The 21,109-nt window shown below is 52.2% G+C and overlaps 1 protein-coding gene across 1 annotated transcript in view; it reads right to left on the bottom strand.

Moving 5' to 3' along the window:
- Positions 1-21,109, bottom strand: part of LOC138570295 (zinc finger protein 268-like) — a 191,022-nt gene that overhangs the window by 155,596 nt on the left and 14,317 nt on the right. Inside the window, exon 2 of the mRNA XM_069649066.1 lies at positions 15,767-15,858. The gene's annotated coding sequence lies outside the window, so the exon portion shown is untranslated. The remainder of the gene's footprint in view (positions 1-15,766; positions 15,859-21,109) is intronic.

Here is a 21,109-nt window from a genome sequence, read left to right as displayed (position 1 = left end):
CCCCCAAGGGTGGCGAGAGAGCAGTAGGGATAGTGGAGGATAACGGAGGAGCCAAGGCCGACAAGGGCGTCAGGGCAGTGAAGTAAGGCAAGGGCGCCTGTGCAGAGAACGAGGAAGGCACAGCAGACAAGGGAGCCTGTGGAGAGTATAAGGAAGATGTAGCAGGCAAGGGAGACTGTGCAGAGGAGGAGGAGGGCACAGAAGGGAAAGGAGCCTGTGCAGAGGAGGAGGAAGGTACAGAAGGCAAGGGAGCCTGGCCGGAGGGAGGGGTGAGGTTAGAGAGGCAAGGGAGCAGCTTTTCGAAGAGAAGAAGGTTGGGTTGAGGACCCTGAATCATGATGGTTCCATTGAAGTAGACATTAATGATGACACTGGAAATGGCAAAGAGGCCAGGAGGACCTCCCAGCACGTGCCACCATTAATGGGAGAAGAGGCGATAGGAGGAAGAAAGGTGACCATGTTCCAGGTCCATAGGTTGGGTGAGGTAACGACAAAGAGGAGGTCTGTGAGAATCTCTTGAGCAAGCCGTGACATAGGTGTCTGCAATAGGAAGGCCTGGGTTGGAGCCCAGTATGTCCTTCTTAAGTTTCCTCGGGCAGATTTAGTGATAGGAGAGAGATAGGAAATAGAGAAGCAGTTAGAGAAGATAGGAGAGATAGTGACATAGCTAGCTGCAATGGTGAGGAGGACACTTACAAGGCTGATGTACTGAGGCACATGGGGGGGCAAAAATACAGGGGGTGGGGGACAAGAGGGTAACAGGGCACTGAGGACAAAGTAGGACGTGCAAGACGTTATGCAGGATGTACTCAACAGCAAATGCTGTTTGTAAAATGGTAGTAAGTAACAGTTGTGCACCCAGCAAACATGATTTTCAAGCAAACAGGTGCCTTCAATGCAGGAAGGAGGCACAGCTAAAAATGATATTTAGGCAAAGCAGGCACCTTGTGCAGACGTGAAGAGAGAAGGCTGGCAACACTGCTGAGGTTGTGCTCTGCCATACACTCAAGTTATGTGTACTTCTGCCACACACTGCACACATCCCATGTGTGTCAACAGCAGAGAGTCGTTTTCATGAAGATGCTCATATTCACAGGAACTGAGATATAGCAAATAATGTGTTGTTGATCCAGAGTGTCATGGCGGGCTAGGCAGCCATCTTTACTAGTACTCACTATGCTGGGTCACATGATAAGGGAGACTGGGGAAGTTTGGAGAAGCTAGTGAGTGGTGTTTGCTAAGTGTACATGAGGTCCCAGCATGGACAGGTTCACATGCAGGGAGCAGCAACATGAGTCGGTATACTAAGCAAGGCCCCTAGGTGAGACCCCCGAATGAGGGGCAATGAGGATAGTCGTGTATACTTGTATACTGCTACACTTGCAATGTCATACACTGCAGCTATGGCATGGACGCAGGTGCAGAATCTGCTGAGACACTTGTGCATGCATTTAATAGGACCCCCCACAATGTTCAAACTGAACTAGATGTGTGGATGGAAAATGCATGTTCAGCTTTTCGAATAGGTATTATTGCAATGGCTGGAAGCAAACATAAGAATAACTGAACTCTGAATCTAAGAGAAACAGGGCAACAAAGGGGGTGGGTGGAAGCAGGTGAGAAGGAGAGAACAGGGACCATAATAATGAGCCAAAAGAGACAGTGAAGCAAGACCAGGAAGAGAGAGCAAGGAGATACTCTACAAAGAAAGCAGAGAATAAAGAGACAGAGGTAACCAGGAGAGGAGAAACATCAGCAGCAATAGACATCTCTAGACACAGATCAGATCAACAGCTGGTGCAAGAGATGGACAATGGAAAAGTGAGACAAGCGAAGAAAGGCAAATAACCTGAGCGGCAGTGGAAGAAAGAGACAATAGTGAGTGGAAAAGCAACAGAAAGTGAAAGACAGCGGAGAAAGAGTAGCAACAGGAAGGAGTGTGTCACAGCTGGCCTCTATAATACACCAACTCACAGAGACAGGTCAAGGGTCGAACGCCCTCAAACCCACGCTGGTACTCAAAATGAGTAAGCCCGCCTGTCTAAAGAGATATCCGACTGCTGCTGATGGCATAAAGGCTGAAGCCTTTTGTATTTCAATGTCCTCACGGGACAACCTAAGGTTTCCCTCTTTCTCCCTATATGTCATCACACCCTTAAGGTGTTGCAAACAAACAGAAAGCAGAGAGGGTCAGAGATGGAGCATGAGTGTGATGCTGGAAATGCATTGGAGGGACAGGGCCTCCGTATCCTTGTCCTTTACTGCCTTTTATCGTGTGTTCTGTTGTGTTTTCCATGCAGGAGTTCATGTGGGACTCCTGGCGGTGCAGCTCTCTCTTTTGGTTTGGTGTACAGAACCATGGGATACCCTTATGGCACCCATGGGTGGGGTTACAACCCTGTGCCCCTAGTGTATGGTTGGGCACTTGTGTGTGGTCCAAAGAGCAGGGTATGGGCTGGTGGAAGCTCCATGCTGAATTTGACAGGTGCTCTGAGTATCCTCCATTTTGGGATACCCAGGCCCTGCAATTGGAATCAGTTGATTCCTGATAGAAAACAAGATGGCCCCTGTGACCTCTTGCCTTCTATTGCCTGTTACCTTGTTTTCCCAAAGTCCTGGGAAGTCCTGACTCTGTCCCTTCCCCCTGACCGGCTGTTGGGTGGAAGTTCCATATATGGGGTTGTTGTGAAGTCCAGGCCACACTGTTTGGAGCCTTCCCAGTGGCTGTATGTTGTGGGTACGCCATGTGGTGGGACTTGGGTGCATAAAGTGTGTGACGAATACGCATTCTGTGTTGTGGATGTCTAGTATCTGGTGTTTGACACAATGACTGAGACAGCCCTGCCCGAAACTGGTATGAATGCAGTGTGGAGTGCTGAATGGCTGGGTACTTGTCCCAATACACATAACTTGTTGTGAGTGTCTGGAGAGAAGTGAATGGCCTGAATGCACTATGCACCTGATTGGCTGCCTGGCTGCATGAAGGCCCTTCTGACCGATTGGTTGCCTGAGTGTGACCCAGCAGAATGAATGGGAGATCAACTAGTATATCGGGGGGCCTCTCAATGCTAGAATTTGTGTTCAGAAGCTGAAGTCCAAACTACGAAGAGTAACTGGAGTGAAACTGAAGCTTGACCTTCATCAATCTGAAAGCTGCTGTGTCTCCAAGGACTGACACAGAGAGGACCTGGTAAGGCACCCTCTTCCCGAGCTCTGAGGGACCATCGTGCACCAGGTGATCTTTGCCAAAGCTCCCTGGTAGACAGACCTACGACAGGCTGCCGACCGGAAGCGGGGACTGCCGCGGAATCCCAAAGAGAAGCGCCCGGACTGTTGTCCTCCACCATCGACGACCGCTGTTGCCGACCGGACCCGCCGTGCCTCCGTTGCCTAAGAACTTTCGATTCACGGACGCGTTCGTCTGCACTGCGGCCCGCCTTCTCCTGGCAGAGGGACTCCCAGGATCCCCTTGTTAATTTGCTTATTTAAGTAACTTTGGGTCTCACCCTAAGTTACTAGGGGAATCCAGACGTGGACCCCTTGCTCACTATTCTTAGAGAGGCACAGCTCCTCCCTACTGATGAGCTCCAACCAGACCGAAACACGTGTCTGGGGATGCTGTTGGTACTCTTGTTCAGAGGAGAATTGCCTAGCATTTCAGTGCTGGGCTGCCCCAGTGCAGGACAAAGACTGATATGTTTGGGATATTTCTTCTCTGTGAAAGATAGTGAGCTAAAGACTCTGGGTAAGTGTCTTGCAACCAGGACTATTGTCTGGCAGAGGGACTCCCAAGGACCCCCTTGTTAATTTGGGTTCAGATATCCTCCAATGGATTGAAGCGTTTGAAATGGCTTGTGCAATTCATGATGTTGATAAGAGAGATTGGGCTAAGTGTTTGTTAAGCAGAGTGCCTCAGGCTGGATATGACTGTATTCTGAAACTGAGTGTGGAAGAAAGGGGTCAGTATGAGTGCATGAAGTCTGCTCTGATTGCCAAATTTGGCAAAACACCTACCCAATACCTTAAAAGGTTCAGGGAATTTAAGAAAAGAGAGAATGTGTCTTGGGTTGACTGGGTGAGTGCTGCGCACATGAACATGATGGGGTGGATTGATGGATCGAAGATGAAAACTTTTGTTGAATTGTCTCACCTTTTGTTTTTTGAGTGTTTTTCTGAAGCCTGTTCACCAGAGCTACGTCAGTATGTTGCTGACCAGAACATTTTGGATCCATTTAAGCTGGCTAGGTTGGCTGAAAAGTGGGTCTCCCACCGGGTGTCCCCTAAGGACTCCAGTGGGAAGGACAAGGGCAAAGAAAAGGGGACCTCTCAGAAAGCTGAGGCGTCCCAGAAGCAATCACAGTCGAGTAAACCAAAACCTTCCTCTCCTAAGTCCCAAAAACCTAGTGGAGATAAGTCTGTTGTGAGTGAGAGTAAGAGTAGTGGTCCGCCTGCTGCAAAGCAGGGTCCCAGTAGTTCCAGTATCGTACCCCACACTCCCGGCACTTGTTGGGATTGTAGGGCTCTGGATCATAGAAGGGGTGATCCCAAGTGTAAGGGCAAGTCACTTGGAGCCAGGCTGTTAGCCTGACCTACCCCTACTCCGTACCTGAGGTGGAGGCCACTGTCCTCCCCTCCTCTACCGGGATCACATTTGGTGCTCCCATAGAGATTTCCTTAGTGTCCCTTGGGACCTGGGACCAGTACGCAGAAGTACTGGCGACTATCCGACAGAACACACTTAGGATTTTGAGCAGTGTCCTCTTGAATGGCCAGCCTTCTACTGGCTTGAGAGACACTGGGGCAAGCATGACAGTGGTGGACAGGACCCTGCTCAAGCCAGAGGACTATGTAGGTGATCCTCTGAGAACCACCAGGTTAGCTGGTGGGCCTCCCAAATTATTGCCTGTAGTCTTAGTCACACTCATGATTGGAGACAAGACAGCAAGGCTTCCTGTGCTGGTTCAGGGCAATGTCCATGCTAACATTCTGTTAGGTAATGATCTAGTGGAATTGGGGTTGATCTCGGATGGTCTCCCCCTGATTGCTGCAGCAGTCACTATGTCACAGGTGTTACAGGGTTTGGATGTGAGCCCGGTACCCTCGCTGACGGGAAAACCCAAGGCACGAAAGAAATGGAAGAGTAAGAAGGCCACCTCTGTGGAGGGAGCCCCTGCTCTTCCTGCTGTTCCAACAGCACCCATTGGGATCCAAGCTCCGGACGGGCTGGGTCCAGTGGTGAACCCCGTCTCAACTCCTGTGGGAGAAGAGCCAGAAGACTTTCCTGTGGGAGAGGTACTGAACCCGGAGGATCACCCCGACCTTCAATGGTTGTTAGCTGAAGGGGGACCCTCCCTGGCAGACTTCTGTAAGGGACAGAGAGAGTGCCACTCTCTCTTGAGGTTCTGAGGAAACAGGCCCTGTCCCAGGCACAAGGAGAAGTGCCTAGGACATTCCGGATATACTGGGAGGGTGAGCTCCTTGTTAGTAAACCCACTAAGCCTGAACCTGGTGCCTTCAACAGATTGGTGGTACCCCAGGTTTACAGGCCCTTCCTGCTGCAGTTGGCGCATGAGGTGCCCTTAGCAGGTCATCTTGGTAACAAGAGGACTAAGCAGAGGCTCTCTGCCCATTTCTACTGGCCCCAGATGGGAGTAGAAGTGGAGTCCCACTGTAGGACCTGCCCAACTTGTCAGTGGTCTGGCAAGACTGGAGGCAGTGTCATTGTCCCACTGCAGCCATTGCCAGTGGTTAGCACACCTTTTGAGAGGGTGCGCATCGACATTGTCGGTCCCATTTCAGGTGGACATCGGTTCATCCTGGTCTTGGTTGATCATGCCACCAGGTACCCTGAGGCTATACCCCTTCGGGCTGTTACTGCCAAGGTGGTTGCCAGGGCTCTCCTGGGCATTTTCACCTGTGTTGGATTCCCTAAGGAGGTTGTCTCTGACAGAGGATCCAACTTCATGTCGAGTTACATGAAAACCATGTGGAAAGAGTGCGGGGTAACCTATAAGTTCTCTACCTCTTACCATCCCCAGACCAATGGTCAGGTTGACAGATTTAATAAAACTCTCAAGGGCATGCTGGGCACTTTGGAAGAGCCCCTAAGGAGGAAATGGGATCTCCTCCTGCCATGCCTGCTGTTTGCTTACAGAGAGGTACCTCAAGAGAGTGTTGGTTTCAGCCCCTTTGAGTTACTCTTTGGACATCCCGTGAGGGGTCCCCTTGCCTTGATCAGAGAAGGTTGGGAGGCCACCCCTCCAGGTGCCGCCAAGCACGTGTAGGACTATGTGTTAGGCCTCAGACGGAGGATGACACAGATGATGGGTCAAGCAACAGCGAATCTCAAGGCCAGCCAGAAATTGAATAAATACTGGCATGACCTTAAAACAATGCAAGTGGATTGGACTCCAGGACAGGAGGTCCTCGTGATGGAGCCTACCACGCCTCGAGCTTTGGCAGAAAAGTGGACTGGACCCTTCAGGATCATCTCCAAGATGGGCAAAGTCAATTATCTGGTTGACATGGGAATCCCAGGGGTAGCCCCTCTGGTATTCCATGTTAACAGGCTCAAGCCTTTCCACGGGCGAGCAGAAGTCTCATGTCTCTTGCTAGCTTCAGAGCAAGAGGAGGATGAGAGTGAGCCCCTTCCTGATTTGCTGCATAGCAACCCTCAGGATGGCTCAGTGGAGGGAGTACATCTTTCTCCAGATCTGACGACAGAGGAGCAGAAGGCCTGCAGGGCTTTGCTCTGGCAGTATGCCTCTCTGTTTTCACTGACACCAGGCCTTAGACCGTGGTGTAGGCCCGAAATTGACACTGGTGACAATGTGCCTGTCAAAAGCATGTGCTACTGTATGTCAGATACAGTTAAGAACCACATCCAGGCTGAGGTCGCCAGGATGTTGGATCTGGGTGTTATTGAACCCTCAACCAGTCCCTGGTCCAGTCCTGTGGTCCTTGTCCCCAAGGCAAGTCCCCAAGCAGGTACCAAGGATTGGAGGTTCTGTGTGGACTACCGAGGAGTCAATGCCGTCACCAAAACCGACACGCACCCATTGCCCTGGGCTGATGAGCTTGTAGACACCATAGGTGCTGCCAAATTTGCGAGCACCTTTGACCTTATCTTAGGCTATTGGCAAATAGCTCTGACGGACCATGCTAAGGAAAAGACGGCGTTCTCAACACCTGAGGGACTCTACCAGTTTAGGGTCATGCCTTTTGGGTTGAAGAATGCCCCTGCCACCTTCCAGAGATTGGTCAATCATGCGCTCAGTGGGCTGGAGGCCTTTTGTGTGGCCTACTTAGACGACATTGCCGTCTACAGTTCCACCTGGGAAGAGCATTTGACACATCTGGATAGGGTGTTGCAGGCCTTGAAACAGGCTAACCTCACTATCAAGGCCACCAAGGGCCAAATAGCTCAGAGGAAAGTCACATATCTTGGTCATGAGGTTGGAGGGGATCAAATCAAACCTCTCCCCAGTAACATACAGGATGTACAGGACTGGGAGACTCCCACTACTCAAACCCAGGTGATAGCCTTTTTGGGCCTCACTGGGTATTATCGCAATTTCATGGCAGACTATGGAACCAGAGCTGCACCCCTGAGAGCTCTGACTTCACCCAAACAGCCTAGGAAGGTTAATTGCACTGAAGACTACTGTCAGAGGGCCTTTGATGGCTTGAAAGAAAGTCTGTGTAGGGCACCTGTGTTGTGCGCGCCCGATTACAGCAAGCCCTTTATTGTTCAAACTGACGCCTGCAACACTGGAATTGGAGCTGTCTTGTCCCAGTTAGATGACAAAGGGAGGGAACATCCTATCATATTCATCAGTAGACAACTCAAGGGTAGAGAACTTAGGTTGGCTACTGTTGAAAAGGAATGTTTTAGCATAGTTTGGAGCCTTAGGCGTTTTAGGCCCTACCTTACAGGGTCTACCTTCAAGGTCCAAACAGATCATAAGCCCCTGAAGTGGCTTATGCAGATGAAGGGTGAGAACCCGAAACTGCTCAGGTGGTCCATTAGCCTGCAAGGGCTAGGCTTCACCATAGCGCATAGACCAGGGAAGAGTCACGATAATGCAGATGGCCTTTCCAGAAGGTATGTTGACCATCTGGAGGAAGGTGTCTATCTTGTGAGAGATTAGGCACCCTAACCTCAGTCTGGGGGGAGGGGCGACTGTGATGCTGGAAATGCATCGGAGGGACAGGGTCTCCGTATACTTGTCCTTTACTGCATTTTATCGTGTGTTCTGTCGTGTTTTCCGTGCAGGAGTTCATGTGGGACTCCTGGCAGTGCAACTCTCACTTTTGGTTTGGTGTACAGACCCATGGGATACCCTTATGGCACCCATGGGTGGGGGTACAACCCTTTGCCCCTGGTGTATGTTTATGGGCACTTGTGTGTGGCTCCCAGAGCAGGGTATGGGCTGGTGGCAGCTCCATGCTGAATTTGACAGGTGCTCTGAGTATCCTCCATTTTGGGATACCGAGGCCCTGCCATTGGAATCAGTTGATTCCCGATAGGAAACAAGATGGCCCCTGTGGCCTCTTGCTTTCTATTGCCTGTTATCTTGTTTTCCCAAAGTCCTGGGAAGCCCTGACTCTGTCCCTTCCCCCTGGCCAGCTGTTGGTGGGAGTTCCATATATGGTGTTGTTGTGAAGTCCAGGCTAGACTGGCTGAAGCCTTCCCAGTGGCAGTATGTTGTGGGTATGCTCTGTGGGTGGGATCTGGGTGAATGGAGTGTGTGACACATACGCATTATGTGTTGTGGATGTCTAGTATCTGGTGTTTGACACAATGGGCCTCATTACTAGACTTAACGCCACCGGTAAAACCATACCGGTGTCGTTTCTGTGACCGTGCAATCACGACCCACGGACCCGGAAAAACCACCACCACAAACCGCCACCGCGGAGTTAAGTGATCTGTAGAATGCGACGGCAGTGAAACCACCCAGTTACCGGCAACACGAAACACCATGGGCATCACGAGTACCACGGACATGGAAACACTGCCACAAAAATGGCAGAAAATCCATGGGCACAGAGGCGGTATTGGCGCCACCGCGAACATGACGTTAAACATTACCAGGTGAGGCAAATCAGGCCACAGGTGCCCCAAATGAGGCCAGCCGGACCCAGCAGGTCACTGGGAGGCTACAAAAGGCCACACCCACACCCAGGCCAACTCCAAACACAACAATGCATGCAGGCAACAGCAGCAGCAGCATTGGGACTGGGACTATTGAACCTACAGGCAGCAGTGCACATGGTGGCAGCAATGGTGCAGAGGAGGATGAGGCAGAGGCGGAGGAGGCGCAGGCGTCAGTTAGCAAACCCTGCACCCATGCCAAACCCAATTGTGCAGCCGGCACGACCCCACAGGCAGCCTGCAATACCCCGCATCAGGGCCTCACCCTGGAACCTGACCCCAGGACAGATCCACACATTATACCGACTGGACCGTCCAACTATCATGTACATCACCGCCATGATTGAGGACGACATCAGCAGCCACATTGCCATCTCGACCGCAATCCCCACCCCCCTCCTGAAGGTGGTGTCAGTACTGCATTTCCTAGGCACCAGAACTTATCAGCACACAGTTGGTGAGCTGCACGGGCTCTCACAACCCTGTTTTTCAAATATATTGGGACAGGTACTGGACGCTCTGCTGCACCATGTGTCGGAACACATTGCCCTACCCCGTACACTTGCAGAGGTCATTGCAACCAAGTTGGCACTCCATGCCATTGCAGCCATGCCAAATTGCATAGGTGCATTAGACTGCACCCACATAGAGCTGACAGTACCACATGCAATGGAGATGGTGTACCGCAACAGGAAACAGTACCACTCACTGAATGTACAGATGGTATGTGATGCCGGACTGCTGATTACACATTTCTGCGCACGTTTTCCGGGGTCAACACATAACTCAATGGTCCTGCGGATTCCACATTGCCACGCTACATGGAAGGCTACGCTGGACAAAGCACATGGCTATTGGGTGAGTACAACTGCCAATGAATAGGCCCTGTTGAAGTGTGTTGAGTGCCCAGGCCAATGACCTGTGTGAGTGGGCTGCTACAACTGCACATGCATCACCACCTGGCCCATGTAATGGACGGTCAGCATAACACACACATCACATATCTACACATGACAGGTTGCCACAGTACACACCGTGCCTAAGGAGACATACTACCAACAGGCCATACAAGTTGATCAACTCAATCCAGCCACCCACACTTAGGACCACCTCCCCCCAAAGCACATGACGGCTGCACATGAGACATCCTGCAACAGCCAAATCATCACAGATCATGGATTGACTCCCCCATGTGTGCTTGTCATTGCACAGTGCCTTACTTACCAACCACTATCGTGTATAAGGTCCACTTCATATGCACAGCAAGTAATAGTGCCATGTCCAAATGCCACCATCTACAACAATCACCCATGGATGGCAATCACCCGCCCTTACGACCACGGCTAGGCCCATATGGATGAATGTATGATGACACAATATTGCATTGCATCAGATCGTGAGATGAACCACAAACACTGACATGTCCCACACATTTACATCCCATGTAGGTGATGCTGGATATGCACTCACGCCATGGCTGATGACGCCTGTACGGAGGCCAAGGAACAGGCTTGAGGAGGCGGACAACAGGGCACACGTCCGCACACGTGGCATGATTGAAAGGACATTTGGCCTACTGAAGGCCAGGTTCCGCTGCTTGAGCAGATCTGGCGGATCACTGCTGTGCAGCCCAGTGAAGACGGGTAAAATTATGCGTGTGTGTGCCATGCAGCACAATCTGTGCTTGCGCAGGAACATTCTGCTGCCCCCAGACGCAGGAGATGAACATGGGGATGGAGATGGGGATGAGATGGCGATGGGGATGGGGTGGCACCACAACCTCCCAGGGGTGCTAAAGATTGCCAACAAGCACGGGATGCACTCATTCGCATTTACTTTTGAGAGACTGCACATTGACAGCAAAGCATGGATATGACGATGCCGATGAATAAATAATTTTTGTCTGCTAATGAAATGACAGATGTCCATTCATTATGGTAGTTTTCAAAGGTTTTGTATTATCAATTAACCAGGGAAGAAAGTGCATTGGGTAGGGAAGCTGTACACCCATGCCCACCCACCACCCAAACCACCCAAACGTTCCTACCCCCAACCAGGCCCCTAACAACTAACCCCCTAATGGGCAACCCCCACCACCCAAACGTTCCCACCCCCCTACACCCATGGTGTCCCCGAATGTCATGTTGACTGGCATTCCCATATGCCACTATTTGCGGGGGCACTTGTGCGCAGGCGTGTCCTTGCTGGAGGGTCCAGTCAACTGACTTGAACGCAGAGCTGGATGGGGTGGTGCTGGCTGAAGTGACTGTCGGTGTAACTATGGGCAAGCTCCTTGAAACGCCTGTTGGGCTACCACCATTGACTCAGCAATGCTGGATTGCACACTGTTCCCTTCCCTGACATGGCGTGCCAGGGTGAGAATTGTGGCCGCAAATCGTCCAATCGACCTGCAGAGCTGACGCACCGACATACCATTGCTCTCCCTCTGCAGCCTGGCCTCCTCACGCTGATGCATGGCCCCTCACGCTGCAGCCTGGCCTCCTCCAGCTGTCTTTCCACTAGCTGCGTCAGGGTGGCCTGTTGTTGCTCGATGTGCTGCAAACGTGTACAGAGCTCGGCCATGGATGGAGTTGGGGAGCGCATGGGGCTGTGCAGTTCTGGGGGGCTGAACTGTAGGCCATGGATGGGATACAGCCCATCCATGTTGTCCCCCTCACCCTGTTGTACTGCTTCGGCCTGCATGGCGGGGGCACTCCCATCACTTGATGCAGCCTCCTCAGCTGTGCAGATGGGCTGCAAATCGTCATCTGGGGCCAGGGTGGGTGCCTGCATGGGGATGGTGGCGTCTGCTGGTGTGCCTGCTGCAGCCGGTGTGCCTGATGTTGCCGGCATGCCTGCTGCAGCCGATGTGCCTTATGTTGCCGGTGTGCCTGGTGCTGCCAGTGCCTATGTGCCAGAGCAGCTTGCATCATCCTCCTGGACATGAGAGCTGCGTTGTGCGCCTGCAGGTAGCCGCTGCGTAGCCTCTTGTGCATCGTCGCTGTCACTTGTCGACTGTGGGGATACAGAGGGCATGCGGTTAGTTGTGTGGTGTTAAGTAATGTGTCCATCACATGCATCAAACATCACAATCCATGTCCACTTGCAATTCAACACTTTTGACTATTGATGCACACAGGTGTGGGTCTCTGCTTCCAGTCAGACACGCACTGTGTGAATTTCGAGGGGTCGTGCTTTGGGGATGTGATACGCGTCGCCTGGCCAGTCAGTGGGTCCATTGGGTCACTCCTGCCCTGTTGGGGGGGGGGGCATTGGGAGTGGGTCCATTGGGTCACTCCTGCCCTGTTGGGGGGGGGGGGGGCAATGGGAGTGGGTCCATTGGGTCATTCCTGCCCTGTTGGGGGGGCATTGGGAGTGGGTCCATTGGGTCACTCCTGCCCTGTTGGGGGGGCATTGGGAGTGGGTCCATTGGGTCGCTCCCATTCACACTTAAGGCTTTGTACTCTGTGCACTTACCAGCATCTGCAGGTGGGCTCACTCCTGCCTCTGCCTCTCCTATTCTGTGGATGCCTTCGAGGTGCATGACACTGCTGCAGTGCTCCTCCCACGACTGCAGCTTCAGAGGGGATGCAGGGCCTCCACCAGTGCCAGTTCTGTGTTGGCGGTGTGCTGTGATGAGGTTGCGCACCCGGAGCCTGAGGTCATCCCACCTCTTGTGGCATTCCTTCACTGAGCGTGTGGTCACACCAACCGCTATGCACTTGCGTACTGCCTCTGCCCACACCTCCTTGCGGCATTGCTGAGTAGCGCGCCGCTGATCTGCGCTAAAGAGCATTTCAGCATGCTCAACAATGTGCTCCACCATTACTGTGAGCTCAGCCTCACTGAAGCGCTGCTTTCTCTGTCTGCGTGCTGGTATCCTGGATGCCATGATGCTGTTGGATGAGTTGTCAGTCTCAGGGAGGTGATCTGACCTGTGGTGTCTGAGGATAGCAGTGGATTGTGCTTTATATAATAGCCGCCTCTCTGTTTTACGTTTTTTTCCCCGCGGTCATGGTATTTCTGCTTCCGGTGTTTCCGCGTCGGCGGGGGCAGACACGGCTCTAGCGCTGTTTTCTGTGGCACTAAGTCCATGCGCGTAGGTGTTTATGTGACGGCGGAGACTCCGTTTCCGCCTTGGTGTGTTGCGCGCAACCCACGTGCCGTAATCAGCCCTTCTTTCTGCAACTTTGCAGTAGTGGAAGCGGAGTCACCGTCGACACGGAATCACCGCATTCCAGCACAGCGGACTCGTAATGAGGCCCAATGACTGAGACAGCCCTGCCCGGAACTGGTATGAATGCAGTGTGGAGTGTTGAATGGCTTGGTACTTGTTCCAATACACATAACTTGTTGTGAGTGTCTGGAGAGAAGTGAATGGCCTGAATACCTTGTGTGCCTGATTGGCTGCCTGCCTGCATGAATGCCCTTCTGACCGATTGGTTGCCTGAGTGTGACCCAGCAGAATGAATGGGAGATCAACTAGTATATCTGGAGGCCTCTCACTGCTAGAATTCGTGTTCAGAAGCTGAAGTCCAAACTACGAAGAGTAACGGGAGTGAAACTGAAGCTTGTCCTTGAAGCCCTGCTGGAAGAGAAGAATTGCTGTTGCCCTTCTTCATCAATCTGAAAGCTGCTGTGTCTCCAAGGACTGATGCAGAGAGGACCTGTTAAGGTGCCCTCTTTCCGAGCTACGAGGGACCATCGTGCACCAGCTGATCTTTGCCAAAGCTCCCTGGTAGACAGACCTACGACAGTCTGCCGACCGGAGGCGGGGACTGCCGCGGAATCCCAAAGAGAAGCGCCCGGACTGTTGTCCGCCACCGTTGATGACCGCTGTTGCCGTAAGGAGCTGCTGTGCTCCCGTTGCTTAAGAACTTTTGATTCACTGACATGCTCGTGCGCACTGCGGCCTGCCTTATCCCGCCGGAGAAGGCCAGGCCGACGACGCGTTGAGGAGCATCCGCCGGTGGGTTTCCCGCCACCAAAAGACCACAGAGACGCTGACGACTCGACGCCCTTGCTGGGCCACAGTTTGATTGATTGATTGATTGATTGTTTATTTATATAGCGCCTATACACAATGTGTTCTTCAAACTCTTTGCTGTCCAGAACTATCGAAATCGAGGTGCCCCGCATGCCACTTCCTTGCAGGACGTTTACGCTTCCCCGTCGACGAGCACCGCTAGGAACGAAGCTGCCACTTCACCGCCGTAGTTCACTGTGTTCATCGCCGGACGTTCGACGACCCGTGGCTCCTGCCTTAAAGGGAGTGCACTCAAGAAGGGCCGTCGATTTCCCGATGAGGAACTCTACAACACCAGGTACTTTGGGGTTGATGAACTATTGGAAAGATTCTTGTGAACAATATGTGGACTGGGCTGGTGATATATCTTTATTTTACAGGTTGCCCAGGTGGGGGGATCTCCACACAGAGCTGTGTCTAGGTAGCAGGGCCAGTATTCTGCCTATTGTTCTAACCAAATACTTTCCTCTTATATATATTGTTGGTTTCCTTTACAAACCGATTTGTGCGACATTTAACCGTACAGTTGATGCACTTTAAAAGAGATCGAATAGTAATTGGGGTACTACGTAGAACTGAATAGATTGGCCATTATAGATAATGAGCACAAAGTGAGTTATCGTGATATTGTACATAACCTTGAATATTAATTATATAAAAACTGTGTTTTAACTAATACAGTGTGCGGACATTCCTTTGTGGGTGCTTAGGGACTACACTGTACTTAAGAACCAGCCCGCATCACCTCCTGAGAAGCTAGGCCTGGATTGCTCGACCACGTACCAATAATAGAGACCCCCCACCTCCGGTCTTTACAATGAGCCAGAAAGCAGACAGGGAGTTAGGGCCGGAAAGAGAGAGCAAGATGCAGATTGAGCAAAACGATTAAGGAAAGAGTGTGATAAGTGGGGAAATGGATGTTGAAGGAGAAAAAATGAGTGGAGGACTGTGGACTGCCGGAGGAACTGGTGAGAGTAGGGGCATGGTTAAGAGATACAGGGAATGGGGAGTGAGTTGTGACTTGGCAGTGTGACAGAGCAAGTGAGTATGCACATGACTAGCAGAGTGGGAGGTTTGTGATGGTAGGTTATGACAGAGGATTTTTGAGAGTTGAGGTGTGTGGGTGTTTGAGGGATTGGAGAACAAAGAAGGGAACCATTTACACCATTACAAATGATAATGATGAATAACGTCAATATAAAATAGGCAGGCACATTAAACTTAAAAAGTAGAACAAAACAAACACTGTTCTGTCAAGCCAGAGGCATCTGGGACTCTTTGCATTACACTGATAGCAGAGAGCACATGCAACATTAGCCACATCAAGATTACTTACAGTATGCCATCCTCCTCTGTAAAGGTGATACAATGGATAGAATAGAGAGCAAAGTACAGCTCACTTCCCAATTGAACCAACGTGCGGAACAGGGACTACTCATACCAATGAAACACATTTCACAAAGTTAATTACAGTACATTCTGGATAGAGCCCACCACACAGGTGGCCAGTTCAATAAAAACACTCTCATTGTCCTCTCGGGGCTATATAAAAATTGTTCAGGTCTAATTAAGGTAATACATACCTGTATGTCTCCAGGCTTAGTTTATCAGAGCTCTCAAATGTGGTTGCACATGGAGTGGGTGCACACTGACATCTTGGCATGACATAAATCTCCTAGAAAGCAAAAACAACCAACCATAGCAAGTAAGTGGTGGGTACAGACTGCAGGATGACATCTCACGCTTCCACCTCTCTTCATGGGACGGAGCAAATCATGCATTTCTGCTGCTCCTTAGCTTACTTAGAAAGGAGGGGGAATGAAGCAGAAGTGTCTGTGATGGCCGCGGGGTTGGACAGAGGAGGGAGGGGGATGAAGCAGAAGTGTCTGTGATGGCAGTAGGGTTGGACAGAGGAGGGAGGGGGATGAAGCAGAAGTGTCTGTGATGGCAGTAGGGTTAGACAGAGGAGGGAGGGGGAATGACGCAGAAGTGTCTGTGATGGCAGTAGGGTTGGACAGAGGAGGGAGGGGGAATGACGCAGAAGTGTCTGTGATGGCAGTAGGGTTGGACAGAGGATGGAGGGGGAATGAAGCAGAAGTGTCTGTGATGACAGTAGGGTTGGACAGAGGAGGGAGGGGGGATGAATCAGAAGTGTCTGTGATGGCAGTAGGGTTGGACAGAAGAGGGAGGGGGGAGTAAGCAGAAGTGTCCGTGATGGCAGAAGGGTTGGACAGAGGAGGGAGGGGAATGAAGCAGAAGTGTATGTGGTGGCAATAGGGTTGAACAGAGGAGGGAGGGGGAATGACGCAGAAGTGTCTGTGATGGCAGTAGGGTTGGACAGAGGAGGGAGGGGGAATGAAGCAGAAGTGTCTCTGATGAACGTAGGGTTGGACAGAGGAGGGAGGGGGAATGACACAGAAGTGTCAGTGATGGCAGTAGGGTTGGACAGAGGAGGGAGGGGGAATGAAGCAGAGGTGTCTGTGATGGGAGTAGGGTTGGACAGAGGATGGAGGGGGAATGAAGCAGAAGTGTCTGTGATGGCAGTAGGGTTGGACAGAGGAGGGAGGGGGAATGAAGCAGAAGTGTCTGTGATGGCAGTAGCATTGGACAGAGGAGGGAGGGGGGGGTGAATCAGAAGTGTCTGTGATGGCAGTAGGGTTGGACAGAGGAGGGAGGGGAATGAAGCAGAAGTGTCTGTGATGGCAGAAGGGTTGGACAGAGGAGGGAGGGGAATGAAGCAGAAGTGTCTGTGGTGGGCGTAGGGTTGGAGAGAGGAGGGGGGTGGAGTAAGCAGTAGTGTCTGTGATGGCAGTAGGGTTGGACAGAGGAGGGAGGGCGGAGTAAGCAGAAGTGTCTGTGATGGCAGAAGGGTTGGACAGAGGAGGGAGGGGAATGAAGCAGAAGTGTCTGGGATGGCCGTAGGGTTGGACAGAGGAGGGGGGGAGTAAGCTGAAGTGTCTGTGATGGCAGTAGGGTTGGACAGAAGAGGGAGCGGGAACAAAGCTTAAGTGTCTGTGATGGCCATAGGGTTGGACAGAGGAGAGAGAGGGAATGAAGCAGAAGTGTCTGTGATGGCGGTAGGGTTGGACAGAGGAGGGAGTGGGAATGAAGCAGAAGTGTCTGTGAAGGCAGTAGCGTTCGACAGAGGAGGGAGAGGGAATGAAGCAGAAGTGTCTGTGATGGCAGTAGGGTTGAGACGAGAAGGGAGGGGGAATGAAGCAGAAGTGTCTGTGATGGCCGTAGGGTTGGACAGAGGAGGGGGGGAATGAAGCAGAAGCTTCTGTGATGGCAGTAGCGTTTGACAGAGGAGGGGAATGAAACAGAAGTGTCTGTGATGGCAGTAGGGTTGAGCAGAGGAGGGAGGGGGAATGAAGCAGAAGTGTCTGTGATGGCAGAAGGGTTGGACAGAGGAGGGAGGCGAATGAAGCAGAAGTGTATGTGGTGGCCGTAGGGTTGGAGAGGAGGGGGGTGGAGTAAGCAGTAGTGTCTGTGATGGCAGTAGGGTTGGACAGAGGAGGGAGGGCGGAGTAAGCAGAAGTGTCTGTGATGGCAGAAGGGTTGGACAGAGGACGGAGGGGAATGAAGCAGAAGTGTCTGGGATGGCCGTAGGGTTGGACAGAGGAGAGGGGGAGTAAGCTGAAGTGTCTGTGATGGCAGTAGGGATGGACAGAGGAGGGAGCGGGAACAAAGCTTAAGTGTCTGTGATGGCCATAGGGTTGGACAGAGGAGGGAGTGGGAATGAAGCAGAAGTGTCTGTGATGGCCATAGGGTTGGACAGAGGAGGGGGGGAGTAAGCAGTAGTGTCTGTGATGGCAGTAGGGTTGGACAGAGGAGGGAGGGGGAATGAAGCAGAGGTGTCTGTGATGGCAGCAGGGTTGGTCAGAGGAGAGAGGGGGGAATGAAGCAGAAGTGTCTGTGATGGCGGTAGGGTTGGACAGAGGAGGGAGTGGGAATGAAGCAGAAGTGTCTGTGATGGCAGTAGCGTTCGACAGAGGAGGGGAATGAAACAGAAGTGTCTGTGATGGCAGTAGGGTTGAGCAGAGGAGGGAGGGGGAATGCAGCAGAAGTGTCTGTGATGGCCGTAGGGTTGGACAGAGGAGGGAGGGGGGAGTAAGCAGAAGTGTCTGTGATGGGAGTAGCATTGGACATAGGAAGGATGGGGAGTGAAGCAGAAGTGTCTGGGATGGCTGTAGCATTGGACAGAGGATGGAGGGGGAATAAAGCAGAAGTGTCCGTGATGGCTGTAGCATTGGACAGAGGAGGGAGGGGGATGAAGCAGAAGTGTCTGTGTGACCATTGGACAGTGGATGGAGAGTGCATGAAGCAGAAGTGTCTGTGATGGCAGTAGCGTTGGACAGAGGAGGCAGGGGGGAGTAAGCAGAAGTGTCTGTGATGGCAGTAGCATTAGACAGAGGAGGGATAGGGAATGCAGCAGAAGTGTCTGTGATGGGAGTAGGGTTGGACAGAGAAGGGAGGGGGAATGAAGCAGAAGTGTCTGTGATGGCAGTAGGGTTGGACAGAGGATGGAGGGGGAGTGAAGCAGAAGTGTCTGTGATGGCAGTAGCGTTCGACAGAGGAGGGGAATGAAACAGAAGTGTCTGTGATGGCAGTAGGGTTGAGCAGAGGAGGGAGGGCGAATGAAGCAGAAGTGTCTGTGATGGCCGTAGGGTTGGACAGAGGAGGGAGGGGGTAAGCAGTAGTGTCTGTGATGGCAGTAAGGGTTGGACAGAGAAGGGAGGGGGAATGAAGCAGAAGTGTCTGTGATGGCAGTAGGGTTGAACGGAGGAGGGAGGGGCAATGAAGCAAAGTGTCTGTGATGGCAGTAGAGTTGACCAGAGGAGGTAGGGGTAATAAAGCAGAAGTGCCTGTGATGGATGTAGGGTTGGAAAGAGAATGGAGGGGGATGAAGCAGACATGTCTGTGATGGCAGTAGGGTTGGACAGAGCATGGAGGGGGGAGTAAGCAGAAGTGTCTGTGATAGCAGTAGGGTTGGACAGAGGATGGGTGGGGAATGAAGCAGAAGTGTCTCTGATGGCAGAAGGGTTGGACAGAGGAGAGAGGGGGAATGAAATGAAGCAGAAGTGTCTGTGATAGCAGAAGGGTTGGACAGAGGAGGGAGGGGGAATGAAGCAGAAGTGTCTGTGATGGCAGTAGCGTTCGACAGAGGAGGGGAATGAAACAGAAGTGTCTGTGATGGCAGTAGGGTTGAGCAGAGGAGGGAGGGGGAATGAAGCAGAAGTGTCTGGGATGGCCATAGGGTTGGACAGAGGAGGGAGGGGGGAGTAAGCAGAAGTGTCTGTGATGGGAGTAGCATTGGACATAGGAAGGATGGGGAGTGAAGCAGAAGTGTCTGGGATGGCTGTAGCATTGGACAGAGGATGGAGGGGGAATAAAGCAGAAGTGTCTGTGATGGCTGTAGCATTGGACAGAGGGGGGAGGGGGGATGAAGCAGAAGTGTCTGTGTGACCATTGGACAGTGGATGGAGAGTGCATGAAGCAGAAGTGTCTGTGATGGCAGTAGCGTTGGACAGAGGAGGCAGGGGGGAGTAAGCAGAAGTGTCTGTGATGGCAGTAGCATTAGACAGAGGAGGGATAGGGAATGCAGCAGAAGTGTCTGTGATGGGAGTAGGGTTGGACAGAGAAGGGAGGGGGAATGAAGCAGAAGTGTCTGTGATGGCAGTAGGGTTGGACAGAGGATGGAGGGGGAGTGAAGCAGAAGTGTCTGTGATGGCAGTAGCGTTCGACAGAGGAGGGGAATGAAACAGAAGTGTCTGTGATGGCAGTAGGGTTGAGCAGAGGAGGGAGGGCGAATGAAGCAGAAGTGTCTGTGATGGCCGTAGGGTTGGACAGAGGAGGGAGGGGGGTAAGCAGTAGTGTCTGTGATGGCAGTAGGGTTGGACAGAGAAGGGAGGGGCAATGAAGCAAAGTGTCTGTGATGGCAGTAGGGTTGACCAGAGGAGGTAGGGGTAATAAAGCAGAAGTGCCTGTGATGGCAGTAGGGTTGGACAGAGCATGGAGGGGGGAGTAAGCAGAAGTGTCTGTGATAGCAGTAGGGTTGGACAGAGGATGGGTGGGGAATGAAGCAGAAGTGTCTCTGATGGCAGAAGGGTTGGACAGAGGAGAGAGGGAGAATGAAGCAAAAGTGTCGGTGATAGCAGAAGGGTTGGACAGAGGAGGGAGGGGGAGTAAGCAGAGGTGTCTGTGATGGCAATAGGGTTGGACAGAGGAGGGAAGGGGAATGAAGCCGAAGTGTCTGTGATGGCGGTAGGGTTGGACTGAAGAGGGAGGGGTCATGAAGCAGAAGTGTATGTGATGGCAGTAGGGTTGGACAGAGGAGTGAGGGGGTGAAGCAGAAGTGTCTGTGTGACCATTGGATAGAGGATGGAGAGGGCATGAAGCAGAAGTGTCTGTGATGGCAGTAGCATTGGACGGAGGGAGGGGGAATGGAGCAGAAGTGTCTGTGATGGATCTAGCGTTGGACAGAGGAGAGAGGGGGAATGAACCAGAAGTGTCTGTGATGGACGTAGGGTTGGACAGAGGAGGGAGGGGGAATGAAGCAGAAGTGTCTGTGATGGACATAGGTTTGGACAGAGGAGGGAGGGGGAATGAAGCAGAAGTGTCTGTGATGGATGTAGCGTTGGACAGAGGAGGGAGGGGGAATGAAGCAGAAGTGTCTGTGATGGACGTAGGGTTGGACAGAGGAGAGACGGGGAATGAAGCAGAAGTGTCTGTGATGGGGGTAGGGTTGGACAGAGGAGGGAGGCAGAATGAAGCGGAAGTGTCTGTGATGGCAGTAGGGTTGGACTGGACAGAGGAGGGATGGGGAATGAAGCAGAAGTGTCTGTGATGGCAGTAGGGTTGGACGGAGGAGGTAGGGGGAGGGGAGCAGAAGTGTCTGCGATGGTCGTAGCGTTGGACAGAGGAGA

Source organism: Ambystoma mexicanum, chromosome 2q, assembly GCF_040938575.1.
Source record: "Ambystoma mexicanum isolate Mex_15411 chromosome 2q, UKY_AmexF1_1, whole genome shotgun sequence".
NCBI lineage: Eukaryota > Metazoa > Chordata > Amphibia > Caudata > Ambystomatidae > Ambystoma > Ambystoma mexicanum.
This window is presented reverse-complemented; position numbering and strand designations above follow the sequence as displayed.